The sequence below is a fragment of the Sciurus carolinensis genome, chromosome 5 (genome assembly GCF_902686445.1).
Source record: "Sciurus carolinensis chromosome 5, mSciCar1.2, whole genome shotgun sequence".
In the NCBI taxonomy this organism is placed as follows: Eukaryota; Metazoa; Chordata; class Mammalia; order Rodentia; family Sciuridae; genus Sciurus; species Sciurus carolinensis.
In genome coordinates this window covers 68,237,459-68,257,567 of record NC_062217.1, presented here as the reverse complement: position 1 = coordinate 68,257,567, position 20,109 = coordinate 68,237,459, and the positions used below count along the sequence as shown (strand labels likewise).

Genomic DNA, 20,109 nt, shown 5'->3' with positions numbered 1-20,109 from the left:
TAATATTTAGAATCCTATAGATTTTCTCTTTTCTTCCACTTTAAAATTTTTTATCAGTAGGGGCATATGTAGATTTGTTTTATACATGGATTCATAATATAATACTGTGTTATTTATTTTCTTAGATTTTCCAGCTTTGATTAAAGAGCTTTTACATATTTGATCATGTTTTTGTATAATCCCCCTATTTTGTTTTGAGCTCTTCCTTACTTTCTGGTGTTACAGGATCCTACAGACTTTCCCTGCTCCAGGCACCAAATAAACCATTCTCTGTAGTTCTTTGGTTCATCTTATTGGAGAATAGTACTTAGAAACCAAGATCTGGGTGCTGGCCATCCTTGTTTTCTACTGGGGTAGATGCTGTTCTCATTGTGAATCATAGTTGGTCAAGAGCAAGCAATTACTTTAAATCTTATTTTTTTAGTTAACTGATAAAGGGAATACCAACGGTTCTATTTGATGTGGAAACCTCATTTTGATTAATTACTTGAATTTTCATGACTTTAGGAGTAGCGAAAGTAGTTTTCTCTATCTTGCAGCAAGGTGGCTGCCATTTTTCTTGTATTTATTCCTTTCTAAGTCTTTATTATTTTGGTGTGTTGGTATGGGGTATGAGTTTAAGTCTGTGGATATACTGTACTACTAGCACTATTTCTTAATTTGCTACATATTGTTATATTAATAGTAGTTCATTGGCCTCTTCAGTTAATGTAGATCTTGAACAGAATAATTATTTCAGCCCTAATTACAGTTGAAAGAAGTTTTGAAATTGCTATCTTAGTTTCTAACAGTTGAAGATCATAGCAGTATGATCTAAAATATTTTCTGAAAAATATTCCTGCTTTGGAATCTTAAACTGTGTAATGGGAACAATTATAGTCATGGAAATCAATTCATTCTCATTGAGTGTTTATAATGTGCAAAGGATTGTGTTTTGATAGAAAGCCTAAAATCTTGAAAAATATGGCTTTAACACTTGGTAAGTTTTCCTATAAGAGTGAGTTGTTAATAGTTTGACTTTCTACCACTCAGGTAAAACAACTCTTAAACTTATAGGTTCATGATCATGTATAAGGAATTTAAAAAGATTGAAGCCACACTGAGCAGATCTTGGCAAAATTATTGTCTGAATAGGGTATTGGGTTGTGAGGCAAAAAATATACATCTCTGGACTTTTTCCCCCCTAGGAACAAAGAAATAGTCTCCACTGATCTGTTTTAGGGCATTGTGTAGAGTAATTCTTAGAGCTCAGCAAGAAAATGCTGTTGAAGCTTTCCTGCTATGCCTCAGTGGTTCCTTTTTCAAACAGGACACTGGCAGAGAGGGGAAGCAAAGAGTTTTTTTTTTTTTTTTTCTGTTTTCATTTTTTCTCTCTTTTGGGTTTATCTATAAGATAAGTTTATTTCACTTGGGCCTGAGATAAGAAACACATATTTACTGAATGTTTGCAATAGTGGGTTGAATGACTTTCAAAAAGATATGCCCCTATCTAAATCCCTGGAGCATGTGAATATTACCTAATTTGGATAAAGGGTATGTGCAGATGTAATTATAGATCTTGAGATGAGAACATCCTGGATTTTCTTAGTGTAGGGAAAACTCAATGACAAGTTACCTTGTAAAAATCAGAAGAGGGAAAGTCGATGTGAAGAAGAGGTAGAGAGATTGGGTTGATGTGGCTACAAGCCACAGAATGCTAGGGAGTGCTGGTAACTGTTAGCAAAAGAGACATCCAATGGATTCCCCCCTGGAGCCCACAGCGGGAGTGTGGCCTTGCTGTCACCTCCAGAATTGTGAGTAATAATTTCTCTTGCTAGCCATTAAGTTTGTGATAATTTGTTGGAGCAGTCACTGGGAATTAATAAATCCGCTGCGGGGAAGGCATTATACTAAATGCTAGAGGCAGAACCAAATCAGACAAGGTCTTTTAAGCAAAAATAGTAAAGGGTTAACACTAAGTTGTATGGTATAAGTTTATACAGAATGTTCTGAAACCATCCAGGGATGCAACTAGCTTTGTTGATTTGGAGGACCTGCTGGAGTCAGTGAGAAAGAAACATTTGTGCTGAACTTGAGTGGGGACTGGGTGTGACTGAAGAAAGGGATGGAAGATGAGAGGGAAGGGTAGGTGGCTGTGAAATAGCACATCCTGCTTGTTTCTCTGCACCTGTGAGATGAGCGCCACTCCATCTAGAACCCAGGTCTTTTCAGATTGAGAGTAGGACCGTATCTTGAAGCCACATTGTCAATTGGATTCTGCCATATCTCAGACTCTCCTGGTCTGTATCTGTGGCAAATCTCATTCAAGAAATTTAAATACCATCTGCTACTCTTACTTCATCACTTACTCTTCTGACTCGGCCTCTCTGGCAGCTTAGTGTGTAGTTTGAACTCGGTGGCCTGCATATCCTCCCACAGTGATGATGAACTGTCTACCCTGATGGGGTAGGCAAACTTCTGCAGAAGGGCATACATGACATTTTAGGCTTTGCCAGCCCCGGGAGGCCTCTGCAAACATATATACAGTTGTACCCTAGCATCTGTGGTTCCAGAACCTCTGCAATACCAAAATCTGTAGATGCTTAAGTCCTTTTTATAAAATGGTATAGTATTTACGTATAAATAGTCTCTGAATGATTTATAATATCTAATGAAAGATAAGTAGTATATACATACCTGTTACATGCTACATTTCTTAGGGAATAATGACTAGAAAAAATGTACACTTTCATTTATAGACCTCTGGACCCCTACTCCTGCCCCCCGACCCCCCGCTTTTTGGAGCATCTTTGGTCCATGGTGGGTTGAATTCATGGATGTGTAACTCACATACAGAGGGCCAGTGTGTATACACACATAGACAGACACACTTGTGTATGTTTAAGAGTCCTTTAGAATGTGACAACTATTCCTGTGGAGCAGACCTTAGCGGGACTGTATGACCCCTTTGATAATAAGTTATCATAGAATAACTTTTTATTTTCACAGGAGAGTCGTGTAATCCTGCTACAAAGAACAGACATTAAAGATGAATAATTTAAAATCTGAGCCAGACTGATGGAAATTTATGACTTTCTAGCCTTAAACAAATATTGAACAAGTTTAGAAATAGCCAGAAAGATGCTTAGGTTTTCTTTAATATCTTTGCCTTCTTCATAAGTGGAACTTCAAAAAGCACAATCCAAAGTTCTCAAAGGAAAGAAGCACAGCATGTGGACTTCCCTCCATCTCTGTAGTGACGTGTTGCTGCTCAGTGACTAAGAGCACTTTTAAAAGACCGTCTCCCCTCGCCACCCTCTCTGGTACAAATATTTCCTTGTGTCAGAGGTTTCATTGAATATTTAAAGACGTGTCAACGAAATTGTGTTCTTTAAGGTGAATGATTAACAGGACGTTTCAGTTCATCTTCTGAAAGAACATTGTTATTAGATTGTCTTCTCTTTCTTTAGTCACAGTTCCTGAAACACACTCAAGTGCTTGCAGCCTTAGAAACTGTCAGCAAGTTACATTATGATAATTTTAAATTTCTTTAAGGTAAATTGGTTTATATATCTTGAAGATGATTTATTTAATTTTTAAGAAGACACTTTATAGGATAATTTAATTCCAACAAAACTAATTTGTTAGCTATTATTTAAAAACTTTATATTGAGCTTAACATGAAAAGAATATATTAAGGATATTTCAAAAAGATCATCTTATAATTCAGACTTGTTTTGGATTATAGTACCATTTCCATCTGTTTTTTTTTTTTTCCTCATTGACTTAAAGGAAATGAATAAAATTTGTTAAAGCAAAAGGTAATTTTGGATATAAATAACTGAAGTCCATCTCAAATGCAGATTAGAATATGTAGCCGTTGGTGGCTTCCCATGCTTCCTGTGATCTCACCTCCTCTTCAAGGATGGTCCCTACCCTTTGACTTGTTTTTTCTTTACTCATCTGTCACCTCACTGCCATCCTCTAGGAACAGGTCCCCAAGTCAGTTTAATTAAATTGAGTCCAACCAGCTGTAATAAAATTTGTGAAGTTGGTGGAAAATAATTTAAATTTATTTTTTTCCAGGATCTGTTTAATTATTTCCCCCCTTTGAGCACTGTGTCATTTGTAAAGTGGGGATACTCTCTATTCTGTGTTTATCGTTACTCTATATTGTTATTGTTTATTAATGAATCATTTCAGGGCCTGGCACAGGGTACAGCCACAGATAGCAGTTGATACCATTATGATCCAGAGGAAGAGGCAGAACTCGTTGGGTTACTTCTGGAGTCGATCTGATAAGGACTGTAATCCTCACTGTACAGGGAGAGCTGTGGTAGTCCCACCCGAGGTTCTAGGAGTGCTGGTGGAGGGAGAGCTCTGGTGGCTTGCCTTTGAATGGGTGGAAGGAGAGGAAAGGGCTGTGCAGACACAGGAAGCCGCTGGAGCCCCGGGCGAGGCAGGAAGTGTTGGGTGTGGATGGGGCAGAGGTCCACTGGACAGATTAGCCCACAGAAAGGGTTTCTTTGGAAACGATACAATGCTGATACTGAGAAACTTGGGATATTTCACTTTAAAAATCCAGATTTCCAAATTCTCTTGAAATATTGAAGATCCTATAATGATTACTGATGCTTACATCCTTCCTTACTCCTACATTATTTTAATTGTCATATCTAAAGACATTTTGACATAATTTAGGCCAAATCTTCTGTTTTTCTAAAATATCTTGGCTATTATTCTCACTTAATTCTTCTATATGACATTTATAATTATTTTGTTTCTCTAGAAACGTGTATTTCCAGCTGATTCAAATTTCTTTTATGTCATTTTTAGTAAAATTTAGTGCTTTTCATGATTTGAGCTGTGTTGATATTTTGTATCTATTTTACTATTGAGATGTACCCGTTGCTGTTCATTTTTCTAAGTGACTATTGTGGGTGTATTCATGTAGGAAGTCTCCATTGACTCGGATTGGCATGTTTATCATGCTAAGCAAGTGTCTCTATTTTTAATTTATATTTTTACTAATAGATTGGGAAATTTGTCAAATTCTTTTGAACATCTTATGATTATTTCCTCTTTGAAATATTGATGCATTAGCATCAAAGTATGTTGCTTTTTTTCTTTTTTTTCTTCTTTTGCAGTTTGGGGACTGAACCTGGCATTCTCTACCACTGAGTTACATCTCCAACCCTTTTTTATTTTTAATTTTGAGACAGGGTCTTGATAAGTTGCTCAGGCTAGCATTTGTGATCCCCCTGCCTCAGCATCCCGTATTACTGGGTTTACAGGTTGGCACTACCATACCTGGCAGGGTATTTCTTTTACATAATAGATTAGGAAATTTCACATCTTTTTCTGTGTCTCGGAATAATTCTGTAACATTGGAATGATCCGATTTTTAAAAAAAAATGGTAAAATATCCTTTAAATGTTAGGAAACTCATGTTTTATTTATCTTAATTTTTTTAAAGAATTACATATTTTTCCCCTGCATGCCACCAAATTTACTATGTGATGATTGATCCAGTCAGTTTTCCTATTTCTTTTAAATCAATATTGATATTTGTAGTTACCTTTGTTAATTCTCTGGCTTTATTCAAATTTAATAGCAAAAGATTTCAGATAATATATTTAAAAAATTTCCATTTGGTGGGTAAAAATAATTCTTTGTTATTTTTGTGTTTTTATGTCTTTAAAAATAGTTTTTAATTTGTTTTACCAGTTATTTTTTCAATACTCATGTAACACATTTTCTGTTTTCTACTGCATTTTCTAGTTGGTTATTTCAAAGTGATTGGATTTTATATTTGGCTATTAATTTCTAGTTAGATCTGATCTGCAATTTCTGTCTTTTGGATTCTATTCAAAATACTTTGTCACACGATGTATGATTGCATTGGTTAAAATTTACATGTGTTTAAAAATAGAATAAATAGTGTAAAATTTGGTGCAAATGTTTTAATTTTTTTTATATTTTATGTTTGGTTTCTAAATAGTTTTACTTAGCTTCTTGAAGAAAGAGTCTAGGTAAGTGAACTTTTATTGATTGAGAGTTTCTGAAAGAGTTGTAGAACAGTCGAGATAACTAGGAATGGAGAGGCCAAGTTGATCCAAAGAGTCTAAGAAAACCAGAATGGTATAGACATACATTATTATTATTGCTGTTGCGTAAAACATATGTTCATAAAATTGAGGGATATACATTAAAATAATTTAGAAGGAGCCATTTCTGTTGAGTGTTAAGTATTTGTAATGCTTTACATGTCAGATGAATAGTACTGCAAGTGAAGAAGTACTTAAAAAAAAAAAAAAAAGAAAGAAAAAGGGGACATACATGTACAATGAAGACTTAACCAGCACATTCGTAGAATGGAAATTAGAGGACTGTATGTGTAGAATATAAGCCCGAACTTTGTTACCAGGCAGATCATTGAACATCATATCTGATAACTAAATATTTTTTCTTTAAGCTACTTACTTCTCCTGACACTTTGTATAGAGCTTTTGTTTGGACCATTGGTTGGTATTGGAATTCAGACGTCCTGTACCCTCTTCGTTCCTTCTCTTTTTTTATCATTATCTCTGCCTCTGGCCCACCTTAGGTACCTGTCCTTCAGGTGTAGGGTAAACTTGGCTTTTATAGGGTTTGGATTTTTTTTTCTAATTACTAGCTTCTGATATGTGGTTTATTTCCTTAAACTGTCTCTGTCCTTTAGTTTGATACATATCTATATATTATTAAAGTGTGTGTATGTTCGTGTGAATGAGTGTATATACACAGAGCAAGAGAGTGCGTGTGCAAGCAAGTGAAAGATGTCTCACTTATGTAGAGCATAATATGATCTAAGAAAGTGATGAGTTATTTTGGCTGCATGTCTAATCCCAGCGACTTGGGAGGCTGGGGTAGGATGATTGTGAGTTCAGGCCAGCCTCAGCAAAAGCAAGGTGCTAAGCAACTCAGTGAGACCCTGTCTGTAAATATAATACAAAATAGGGCTGATGTGACTCAGTGGTCAAGTGCCCCTGAGTTCAATCCCCGGTACAAAAAAAAAAAAAAAGTGATGCGATGAGTTAACATTCCTTTCTATCTACCATTCTTTCTTTAGAAATACAATCTTTAATTTCAACCCGTTCCTTTATTTTGACTTGGCGATTTCTTTCCACTGCAAATTTTAGTTGGAGATTTTGGAGAAAAATTGATGGCACAGGGACCATACTCTAGAATACTTAGAAATTGAACCCTGAATACATGTTTATTACACAGAGGCATCTGCTATGGTAAATGTCGCCCCCCACCCTCACCCTATTCTCATGTTGAAACTCAATCCCCAGTGCACTAATAGGAGTAGCTTTGGGAAGTGATCAAGTCATGAGCGTGCTGGCCCCATGAATGAGATTAGTGACATAAAAAAGGTTGAAGGGACTGCTTCAGCCCCTTTAGTCCCTTGGACCCCTTGAGGACACATGGAAAGTACTATCTGTAAAGAATGGGTCTGCAACAGACAGTAAATCTGCCAGCAACTTGATCTTGTACTTCCAACCTTCAGAATTATAAGTCAATTATCCAGTCTGAGGCATTTCGTTAGAGCAGTCCCAACGGGACCAAGACATCATTTTTAGCTTTTTTTTCCTTTGGGCTTTTTGAATTGGAATTCAGTCCCTTGTGAAGACTTTAATAATATAGAGAAAGAGTAAGGAAATACTTCATGAATTATGTGGCTTGACTGCATCATATGGACAGTGGAGAGATACTGCCTTTGCAGATAGAAACCTAACAGTACTTGTGTTGGAGCAGGTGTCTAGTAATTAACTGTTTAGCATAATGCAGTCATCTGCTTTCCTGACAGTTGTTTTGTTGAATATTATTTAATTTGTGGTCTTGATAATCCAGTGATAGAATAGAATTCCTGTGAACACAGTTATGTTGACATGTCATTCCACATCAATAAGATCAACATTTAAAATATTTTTAAAAAAATTTATGTCTTGAAGTGTAGTGCCCAATAAAAGAAGTGGGAATTGTTATAAAGTACATTAATTAGGTTTTGGTTTTCTTATATTAGACAATATCAATTTCTTGTAGCAAAGTAAATGAGTCACATTTTTTGCTAACATTTAAAATAATACATGAACTTTTTAGAAATTAAATATTTTATTAAATATTTGAATTCACATTTAATGTCTAAAATATCCAATTAAACAAACTGGTATAGGCACATGTTGAAATACTTGTGTTATTAAAATAGTCTCACATCATTTTGGATAGGTACCTGCTTAAGACTCTGCAAGCATTTCCTGTCTACAGGTAAAGCATAGAAGAAGCCTTTAATAGCTAGTTAAGTGTCAAATGTGATTATGAAATATAATTGACTGTGCCTACCTTCAGGACAGGGGCAGTACTTTTTAGCCTTAAATTCCCACTTACTGTGGTATAAACTATATGAGGAAGGGCTCAGTCAAGTTTGTGAAATTCATTTATACTGTTTCTTTTTAAAGCTGACAAGACATTGCCATCTTGGAGCTATTTTAATTTTATTACAATGAGAAAGGATACTGAGAACATTAGTGACTGGGCGCAAGTTCCTGCCTACCCCCTTACACAGGGCATGAAAGATATATATATATATATATTTTTTTTTTTTTCTCACTTTACAGCAAACTTCTTCCTCTATTCCTTTGGATATAATTAGGCACAGTGTGTATTAATTTTTATTTTTAATTTTTAGTGCCTGAGTACTGAGTTTTTGAACAAGTACCTCATGTTTTCAGATCTCATTCAGAAGCTGTTTAGGCTAACCTGTTCAGGTGGGAAGCCCCTAGTAGAACCATCTCCTCTGCTTGTACCGTTGGTAAGATCACCTAGAAATTCATCCTGTGCATTTCCACATGAATTTACTCTTTTAACAAAGACCTTTACCTTCTTTGCTTCACTTGCTCTCTGAATTTTGTTTGTTTGTTTAATATGAGGATCAACCTATGATATAGTAGTCCATCTTACCTACAATTTCACACTCTGAGATTTCAGTTACCTTCAGTCAAATATTAAATGGAAAATTCTAGAAATAATACATTTTAAATGGTGCATAATATTCTAAGTATCATGATAAAATCTCACACTGTTTTGCTCGTCTTGCCTGGGATGTGAATCATCCCTTTGTTCAGCGTTTCCACACTATATATGCTACCTGTCTCTTAGTCCCTTGGAGTAGCCATCTCCATTATCAGATCTGTCTGCTGCTGTCTTAGTCTTGGACTGCTCATGTTCAAGTAACCTTTACTTTTCTTACTAATTGCTTCAAAGTATAATAGTAGTGAAGCTGACAAGCAATTTGATTATAGCCTATTATAGTTCTATTTGGTAGTTATTGTTGTTATCCTTTTGCCATACCTAATTCATAAATTTTGATAGGCATATATGTATGGGAAAAATCATACTGTACTTAGGGCTTGATACTATCTGCAGTTATAGGCATCCCCTTAGGGTCTTTGAACCTATCCCTTGTGGATTAGAGGGGGTTGGCAGTAATACCAAATTATTCTGTGTATTATATGATGCTCTTGATTAGGCTATTTCAAATATGGTAACCATGTGATTTTCTTAATTTTACTTCTGGTTTTCCTTCATTATTCAAATTGATTTTTTTTTTTTTAATTAAGCAAATAGCCTACAATCAAGTTAGAATAGGTAGGAACAAAACTCTTTTGCTTTGGAACTATAAACTCACATAGTTATAGTTCTAGAAAATACTTCTATTTTTAGAATTTCAAAATTGCTATATGAGTCAGTATTTTCTTAACCTATCTCCTGACATTTCTTAAAGACCATCAGAGCTGCATAATTATTTTCCAGTTTACTTAGAAGATTTATTAATACAGTCATCCATTATACCTTGTGTGTTGGTTAGCTTTTTGTTGCTGTGACAAAACACCCAAGAAAATCAACTAAAAGAAGGAAAGATTTATTTTGGTTCATGGTTTCAGAGATTTCAGTCCATTGTCTGTTAGTCCTGTCATTTTGGCAAGGGAGGATGTCATGATGGGCAGTGTGTGTTGGAGCACATCTGCTCACCACTTGGCTGCCAGGAAGCAGAGGGGTAGGGGGGACTGGGGACAAAATCCTTTAAAGTCTCACCCCTTTCCAATGAGCTACTTCCTCCAACCAGGCCCCACCCCATGAAGTTTCCATCACCTCCCTGTAGTGCCACCAACTGGGGACCAGTGAACCTTTTTGGCGACATTTCAGATCTAAACCATAGCACCTTGTTTTATTTTGTGAAAGACCAGTTCTCTCTTATTAGCTGTGAAATAGTCATTGAATTTTGCTCTATTTGGCTGTGGAGGATGGATCAAATATATTAGTTTTCTAACCTACTATGAACTATGAGGTTTATAGTCTGAAAGAAAAAAAAAAAAAAAAACAGACTCCAAGAAAAAATTTCAGAATTATACAGGAAAAGTACGTGCTGCTATTGTGCAATCTAGCAGGGTGTAAAAGAGGGCCCAGTGCGAGTTTAAGTACAGTACATATTTTATCTCCCAGTGACCAGTTCATTGTTTTCTATTGTGCTTCCATTTTTGTTTCTTTTCCTTTGCTTCCTAAAATAAATCTAATGAACTTAGAAGTTGCCAGATTTACAAGCACTGCATTCATGAACTCATATACTAAATAAGGAAAAAGTGTTCTCAGTTTAGCAGTATTGACTCCTGAAATTGATATACTGCTCAAAAAGTGTTCTGTGGGCTGGGGTTGTAGCTCAGTGGTAGAGCGCTTGCCTTGCATGTGTGAGACACTGGGTTCGATTCTCAGCATCACAAAGAAATAAGTAAATAAAATAAAGGTATGTGTCCATCTACAACTAAAAAATATTAAAAAAAAAGTGTTCTGTTTTCAGTCTTAGACTGGGAAAACGGTGATACACTTCACAGAAATATGAAACAGAAAAATACGGGGGAACTGGAGACAAATATGGTAAAAATAACATTTGATTTGATCAAGAAAGTTGGGTCCTGATCATTCAAAACTTTGAACACCTTGACTGAAACTGCATATTAAAAACCACTTAGTTTTAATGGTGCAGCAGATATGTAAGTTAAGATATTTTGGTACCTTAAGCATCTGTATGAATCTCAATTCATGCAAATGTGCAAAAGTGTCAGGCTATAATGTTATGATGGAATAACCACTGGATAATGCAGAGCATGTGTTTAATTATTCACTGAATATGTATACCTGTCCACAGAGGAATAATGATGCACTACTCAGAATTGTCCAGAAACTAAAGTTTACAAATCACTGAAATAATGTATTAAAAATATGTTCAACTGTGTTGACTCACAAGACCCCAGAATACTTCATCTGGTAAATTTCCTTATGCACATATGCCTCTCTATTTTTGTATGGGATTGCTATGTGTGTATTTTTTAAAATTTATTTTTAGTATACATGACAGTAGAATATATTTTGACATGTCATACATACATGGATTATAACTTCTCATTCTTGTGGTTGTGCATGATGTGGAGTTACACTGGTGGTGTATTCACATATGAACATGAGAAAGTTCAGTCCCATTCATTCCACTGTCTTTCCTATTCTCACTCCACCTCACCACACCTTACCAGCTCCCTTTCTCTTCATTCCCCTTCGTTCTATGTGTGTATTTTCACAAAGGATAAAATAAACCTTGTAACCCATTTTTGGAGAGGCAATTATTCCACTTGGAAAGTTGTTCTCACATTTCTAATACTAAATTTACTTTTTAGAATCTGTTATAATGTTTGGTTTTAGCTAACCCTATCTCCTTCCAAGGAAACCTCTTTCATTCTGAAACATTATGTAAACTGATACTGTGCAAGTTGTGATGGTGAATTATGTATAATATTTGCACTTTATTTGATGGTATTGTAGCTGAAGCCTTTTAAATTAGGTGTAATTGAGTGTGGCTCATGAGTACATATTCATGTGCTTTGGAAGTTATATTTTGGTTTGGGGCCATTTCAAGGAAAATGACATGTTTCTTTAATTTTGGTTATTTATATTTTTTCCTCAAAAATATTATAGAGTCACATAAAAATAGCACCTTATCATATAGCCAAATACCTCCAACTGAAGATGTGAACTTTGCTCTTCAGAATCTCTTTTGGGGCATCCTTAGACCACTTGGGAGATTGTCTGTTAGTGGCCTCCAGAAACCAGTGTGTCCTTGCTTCTGGAACACTCTGGTGTTTTCCGTGTATAGTGCTTTCAAATGGACATTTTCATGCTGGTGGTATTTCTTAGCACCTGCATTAATATCTTTGACCACACAGACTTTTTAGATCAAATCATTGTTTTAATTGACCAACATGAGGAAAGCCCCAAAGGATCCACTAAGAGGATACTCTTAAATTGTGTAGTATCCTATAATTGTACCGTGTCACTGTACATTGTACCATGATAAAATTTTGAGATAATTTAACAGTCCTTGAAATAACCGATATCTCCAGGTAACCCTGGCTCCTTTTAGGGAGAATGGTATTAAGAAACTAAATCTGAGCACTCTCTGTGCTCCCAGTTGCTTGGTGCTCTCAGTTGACAACTAGAAAATATGTGTGTGTGTATATATGTACACATACTTTTGTACACACATCCCATAAACACATACATTACATACATTTATAACAGTGCTTATGTTTATATATATATATATATATATTTTGGTGATGCTGGGGAATATGTTTATATTTTTAAAAATATGAGTTCATATCTAGATTCCAATTTCAATCTAATGCCTCAGGGTTCTCTCTAGCCTTTTCTTCTGTAAATATGTGCTATAGTAGCAAGAAGCCTAGCTCTTGTTATCCTATCAGCTGCTTATTTATTTCTTAAACATTTTCCTCATTTTGCCTATCTGTTCACTATCCTCCCTGCCTTCGATCTCCTTTCCCTCTAACCCTTGTGCCCTGTGTTCTTGGTTTCCAATGGAGAGTTGCCAGTCCGCCTCCCTACTGCTGCCTGCCCCTCAGCACCTGGGAGCTTGGTGCCAGTGAGCATGGTCCCGTGTGTGCCATCTTCTTGGTCCCTTTGTGCTTCAAGTCCTTGGATGCCACTGGGCATATAATACAGTATTGTTGTGTGGTTGAAAATCATGGAGCATTTTTTTTTCTGAAGTACTGTTATTGTTTTTCTACTGTTATTTCTATTGTTATTGCTGTTTCCATTGTTATTGTATTTTTTTTAAATGCATGCTTACCCTGCATTGAGGTATCTTTGTGGAATGACTACAGAACTGAACAAGGTGGACAAACTCCTCCCATTTAACACCATGCCTAGTGGGTGAGACTGCTGGGTTAGGTATTGAGGGCTTTACAGAATAGGAAGAACTGGGTGTTCTGGAGGTAAAGCCCTAGCACTCCCAGTGCCTGATGTCATCTTTGTCCTTTAAGATTACTGGATGGACTGCTTGGTATTTGAGGTACATGCTTGCATCTAGGTGTAAGACTAGCTAAAGGAGTGACTCTTGAGAGTAGCAGAACTTTAAGTTGATGATTTCTCAAAGCCTTCTTCTCTTGGTTGCAGGGTGATAGGTCATTTTTCTGAGCAGGGTGAGATTTTGTATTGTGAAGGGTTCTTATGCTTATGGGAATAGAGGCAAAGTGATTTCTCTAAAATAATTCCTATAATGATAATCAGATGTGTGTCTGATAGCAAAAATGAACCATAAAATAGCCCTTCTTTACCCTTCAGAAAATTAACACAATTTAATGAAACTTCACTTTATGTTACAAAACAAGACATGTGACTTACAAGATATTGATTGTACTTTAAGGATTTAAAAATATTTGTGTTCATGTGAACACTTTTGCTTAACCCTGTTTTCAATTTTTTTAATATATTTTTAAGATCGTAGATGGACATAATACCTTAATTTTATATATCTTTTTATGTGGTGCTGAGGTTCAAACCCAGGGCCTCACACATGCTAGGCTAGTGCTCTATCACTGAGCCACAACCCTAGCTAGCCCTTGGTTTTGTTTTTGCAGTACTGAGGATGGAACCCAGGGGCGCACTATCACTGAGCTACATCCTAAGTCCTCTATATTTTATTTTGAGACAGTGTCTTGCTAAGATAGCCAGTCTGTTCCTGAACTTGTGATCCTTGTGTCTCAGCCTTCCAAGTAGCTGAGATTACAAGTATGTGCCACTGCACCATGCCTGTTTACGTTTTGAATATAATTGCTTAATAATAGTTTAATGCTACATAAACTAGGTAGGAAAATGTTTTCCAAACAATATTAAGACTATTTTGAAGACTTTGCATGAAATACTTGAAAACAAAAGTTGTCATGGTGAGTTTTATAGGATTCTGTCTTGTAGTATTGACTATATTACTGGGCTATACACATTCTTGCCCTGCATTAAAACTCATCTATGAGGTTTGGTAGCAGCCATTCATTATTCGTTATACAGATCTCTAGGGCTCAAAGAGGCATGGAGATTTGAAGAAGCTTTAGAAATTTTATTTCTTTTGTAGATAAATATAAAGCAACTTGCAGTAGGTCACAGAGCTTGAATTCAGTAGTACCAGAAACCTGGATAGGAATTTAGCTTTCTGGGCTCTCTGTCAAAATTCACACCCATGGGTTTGTGCTTCTGGGTTTGGTGCTGGTGGTAGTTATAATTATTTTTATTATTATTATTTGATTATATCAGCAATACACACTACTAGACTTTTCCACAAGGTAAGGAATACTGGTGTTTAATGATTACCTGGACCATTCTTATAAAAATGTGTGCAACGTCCTCTTTTTATGTCTAATTCAAGATTCTGAGCAGTGAGTTCATTAGTGTGTATGATCAACAGAAAAACTGAATTATCTTTAGCATTTGGCTGAAGTGGTGACATTGCTGGAATCAGGATTTCTGGGATTCAGTGAAGAGGAGAATAATACAGGGGTCAGTTTGTACAAATTAAAGTTGCAGTTTGTAAATGTCTGCTTGATAGTGGAGACTAAACATAGCCTATAAAAATAAATTTATCTGGTTGGTTGTCCTTTTAAAAAATTGATAGGTATTCTTAGGGGGAGGGACTAGAAAGTTGAATTCAGATTATCTGTGGGGTAGACCAGTAAATGCACCTGTGAGTCAAAGAATATTTAAAAAAAATTTTTTTTGGAGAAGCAATTTGTGGAGTTGGGGTCTGTTGTATGGAAAGTAATGAGTTGCTGCATAGAAAAAGATTGCTTTGCAATTGCAGATATTTAAATCATAAAGACATGAATATATGTATAACATGTTTATATTTTAAAGCATGCTGTGCAGTTAAAATGTTTGGGAAAAATACTTAAACTTTAAAATGTGCTAAAAATGTTGAAATGTAGTATGTGAGTCTAGTTAAACAGCAAATCTCAGAAGGATATGTAGCCTTTGGATCTTTGCGCTAGGATTGTGATGCTTTTCAACTTGTGATTTAATAATAATGTTTTAAAAAATTTAAAACTATTTAAACAAACTCTGTATTCACATGTATAACTTAATAATGTGATCAGTGCTTTAGTTTTCTTTCTATATTTGATTATTGATAAAAAGAAAGTAGCAGCAAGCTTAAATAATGTGGTTCCAGCAGAGGTGTACAATGTAAAATAATCATTCTCTGAGTTGAAAGATCACTTGCAGATGTTTGTCAAGTGACAGTCCCTTGAACCTTCTAAGAATGCTATCTCCATGTAAAATCCTCCAAGATGAGAACTTTAAAAAAGCCCTTTATGTTAAACTTTTCATAAAGTCATTTAAAAACTACCAGTCATCTCTGAGCATATGTCATCTTTGAACATAGCTTTTGTAGCTTTAGAGATGAAATTAGTCCTGAAGTTGGTATTTTATATTCACTTTTAAACTGTATTCGTATTTCTACAATGTGAATTTTAAGAGGTAGAAACTTTGGTTCAGAGGGTTAAAGTAACTCATCCGAGGGAAAAAGATCTGGAGTTTGAACTCAGAAAATGTGACCTGAGGTTTCTCAGGAGTCTAGGTTTCAAACTCTGTCTCATGATGCTGTGCGCTGTGTTGGGCACTTAGTGAACTCAGGCATCGACCACTTTCCAGTTTTGTGAGCGCTCTGTGCAGGCCTTCATTCTGTTTTTTCTCCCTTTATCCCCTAAGAGAAGAGGCAGGTTGAGGAAATGGTGTTTCTTCTCCTTTCTCATCTTACTGTGGTTTTTTTTCAGTGATACTAGGAGGTATTTTTTTTTTTTTTCTCCTAATAAGCAGTAACCATGTCTGTGAGTTGAGGATACTTGGAAAATGACAGTGGTAGGTTTTCTTGCTATAGGTATTACCTACTTAGTTTCCTGGGAAACAGAAACATGATTTACAAATATTCATTTGAGAAAACTTAAAGGAAACCTTAGGTCCTCATTTCTACCATTAAAATGGTTTCTCTGAAGAGATCAAGTTAAATAATTGAATCTTGAATGACCACATTTTATTTGGAATACATCTTACATAGTAGGTAATTATATGAAATTTGAATTGAGGTTCATTAGGACTGTAATCTTTGGTGCTTGTCTTTTGTTTTCTATTCTCAAGAAATAAGGACTTATTTTTCTGGCAGCTGTGCATGGCCTAGTTGGTCACCCTTTGATTTTCTGAGCATTGTATTGAATGCCAGCAGAAAGGACAGTAGGTACAAAGGAAGGTAAATGTAACTTAAGACAAAACTTTGAGTTCAACGATGACCACTTCTTGTCCATTTTATGGAAAAATTTTGGGTTTGATTGAACTTGATACCTTTCAGTATCATCAATTCACGTGCAAGCTTTCTGAGCTTTATAACTAAAAGGGGAAGAAAAACTTTTGAAATAGCCTCTGAACCCTTGCCAACAATAAACATGACAGAAAGGAACTGTTCACAATATGTGTAAAAATTGACCAGAGCATGTGGGTCATGAGATGATGGAGGAAGGGGACAGTCTGGGTGGGGAGACCACTACCTCCCTCAGAGGATTCCATGAAGCAATAAGAGATACAGGGCATGTGTTTGTGTGTGGAACTACATGTCCTGGAAGTTATCAGAATACATTCCTGATCAGAACCCAGCACACCCAGGGGCATTCTGGAATCAGCCATGAGACTGGAGAGAGCTGCCCATAGTAACCAGTGTTCAAAATGACAACCCAAGTCACCAAGAATAGTTTTAAGTTGTTTGAATTCAGTGCAGTTTTTGAAAGGAATTGCACTTGTGTATTGCAGCTTATTAACATTTCCCTTAAAAATTACAGTAACAATATGGCACTGAAAATGTTCACTGAAATGAAAATTCACCCATCTCAGACGATTTATTCCTTGAGGATTTAAGAAAACTGAAGTTTCACTGAGTGTGGTTTTTATTGTCATAAACCTCTGAAATATCTAACCCAAAATCCCATGTGGGGTTTTAAATCATATGTCAAGAATGACATAGATCTGAAAAAAAAAAAAAAAAAAAAGGAAATGAACTGGTCTTTGTTCTACCTGGGGATTTGAAAAATGTGAATTTTCTGTCTGGAGGATATATGATCAAAGTTCATAAAATGCAGGCTTTATTATATCAAATCTCAGAAATCCATATTAGAATTGAGTTTCCCCATGAAAATTGGAAGATATTAAGTGTAAAACAAGTGAAAGAAATAGTACTGCATATAGTGAGTAGAATAATTGTAGAAATGAGGTATTTTGTATAGAAAATATGTAGCTTCAGAAATGCATTTGCTAATGAATAACAGATCAGAAGTTTATCTGGTTGTGGGAAAAACATTTACTGAGAAATTCCTGTGTACTTACCATTGTGCTGTGTTGTTGGGGTTCCGGGACAGTTCTTTCCCCAGAGAACACATTATTTGGTGATAGGAGACAAGCCAGTAAGTGATACCTGTATGTACAGGGCAGGGCAGAGTTTGTGGAAGCCCATTGTATTGTAGATCATTTCTTCCCCTCCACAAATACACAAGAACTATAGATTCGTAAATACCTGCAGAGTGTAAGTTTTCAAGTTGTTTTTATAAAACCACTGCCCTTTGCTTTCTTAGCTGCCAAGGCTCTAAAATGTAGTTAATTTGGGTGGAAGAACAAGATATTAAACTTCCTCTACTGTGTTGGTGTGTGTATTTGTGGGGAGGAGGTGTTCATGTGCATAGTATACATGTAAAAGATGTGCACAAAAATGTTTAAAATTACATAATCCAAACCACATAATCACAGTTATATTAATCTAAATTCTTAAATACATATATGTGTACATTAAAAACAAACCCTGGAATATTCTTTAAAACTTAAGTCTAATTCTTTCAAGTTATCCACAAATTATCATAACCATATTGTGTTTACTTAAGAATTTGTGAAGTTCTTTTTCATTAAATGGAACTTTAGCTTTTCCCGTATCTATGAGCTTTATTTTTTAATTTCTTTACCCTTTAGTGCTATGCTATTTTGAATGGATGCATAGTAACATTGTTAGAATTATGGAACTGAAGGTCAAGTAAGATATTTGAACTGGAGAGTAGTTGACCATAAACTAATGGTTAGTGAAGCTTTGAGACATGATTCAATACAAGAGGAAAATATAGTTCGCCATTCTTCAAAAATAGCCATTTCAACATGGTTGCCTCCAAGATTATATTTTTGCTTCTTTTATCCCTTATATTTTGTTTATCCTTTTATGTATTGGTAGATATTTGGGTTTCCACCTTTTGGTTGTTGTGAATAATGCCCTGTGAACTAGTGTGTACAGTTTTTTTTGAACACCTCTTTTCTGTTATTTTAGGTGTGTTTCTATCAGTAACTGCTGGATCACGTGGTGATTCTCTTTATCTTCCTGGGGAAGCCATAATGCCTTTGACAGTGGGGTACCATTTTCATTCTCATTGCCACTGGTCATGTGTTTCTCCACATCCTTGTCCACATTCATATTATTTTCCTTTTTTAATCCTCATGGCATAAAGTGGTATCTCATTGTGGTTTTGACTTGCATTTTCCTAATGACTAACCATGTATTCTTATCCATACCTTTTTTTTTCTTTGCATATGCTCTGGGGAAAAAAGTCCATTTAAGTCCTTTGCCCACTTTTTAATTGGACTGTTTGTCTTTTTGTTGTTGAATTTTAGGGGTTCTTTATGTATTCTGGATAGTAGATCTATGTAAGATATATGATCTGGAAATATTTTCTTTGACTCTGTAGGTTGTCTTATAATTTTTTTTTTGATGGTATAGTACCTTTTACACAGATTTTTTTTTTAAATTTTGAAGAAATCCCATTTATATTTATTTCTAAAGACTTGATTTGTTTTAGAGCAGTTTCAGAGAGAGAGAGAGAGAGCGAGCGAGCGTGCATGTGCGGTGTTATAGTCCCTGCCCCCATACATGTATAGCCTCTTCTATTATCAACATCCCCCGCCAGAGCAGTATATATTATTATAGTTGATGAATTTACATTGGCACATCATTATAACCCAAAGTAAATAGTTCAAATTAGTGTTTGTTTTACATTAGTGTTTATCCTTGGTGTTATGCATTCTATAGGTCTAGACAAATTTCTAATGATCTGTGTCTACCATTAGTATAATACAGAGTATTTTCACTACCCTAAAAATCCTCTATGCTCTATTTATTCATTTCTCCCTTCCCACCAACCCCTGTCACCCACTGATCTTTTTACATTTATAGTCTTATTTATCACAGCTTAGAAACAATCAGAATGTCCTTTAGTAAGTCAAGGCATAAATAAACTACATTTAGAAAAATGAAATATTAGACCAAAAAAAAAAAAAAAGAAAGAAAAAGAAATGGCTATTCAGTCACAACAGTACATGAAGGCAACTTGCTTTCATATTATAAGGCAGAAAGCCAGTCTGCAAAGGCTACACGCCATACAATTCCAGTTATATGACATTCTGGAAGAAGCAAAATAATGGAGACAGTAAGAGATCAATTTATTGTTATTTTTTGTTGTTACTTGCTATTTTAGTGGCATATCTAGAAATCATTGCCAAATCCAAAGTCATAAAGATTTATCTTTCCCCTGTGTTTTCTTCCAGGAACTTAATTATTTTAGTTTTTACATTAATGCTTTTAATACACTTTGAGTTAATTTGTATAAATGGTTTGAGTTT

General features: G+C 35.4%; 1 protein-coding gene across 4 annotated transcripts in view; it reads left to right on the top strand.

Moving 5' to 3' along the window:
• Klf12 (KLF transcription factor 12) overlaps positions 1 to 20,109 on the top strand; it is a 431,560-nt gene that overhangs the window by 21,997 nt on the left and 389,454 nt on the right. The gene's annotated exons all lie outside the window — the stretch shown is intronic.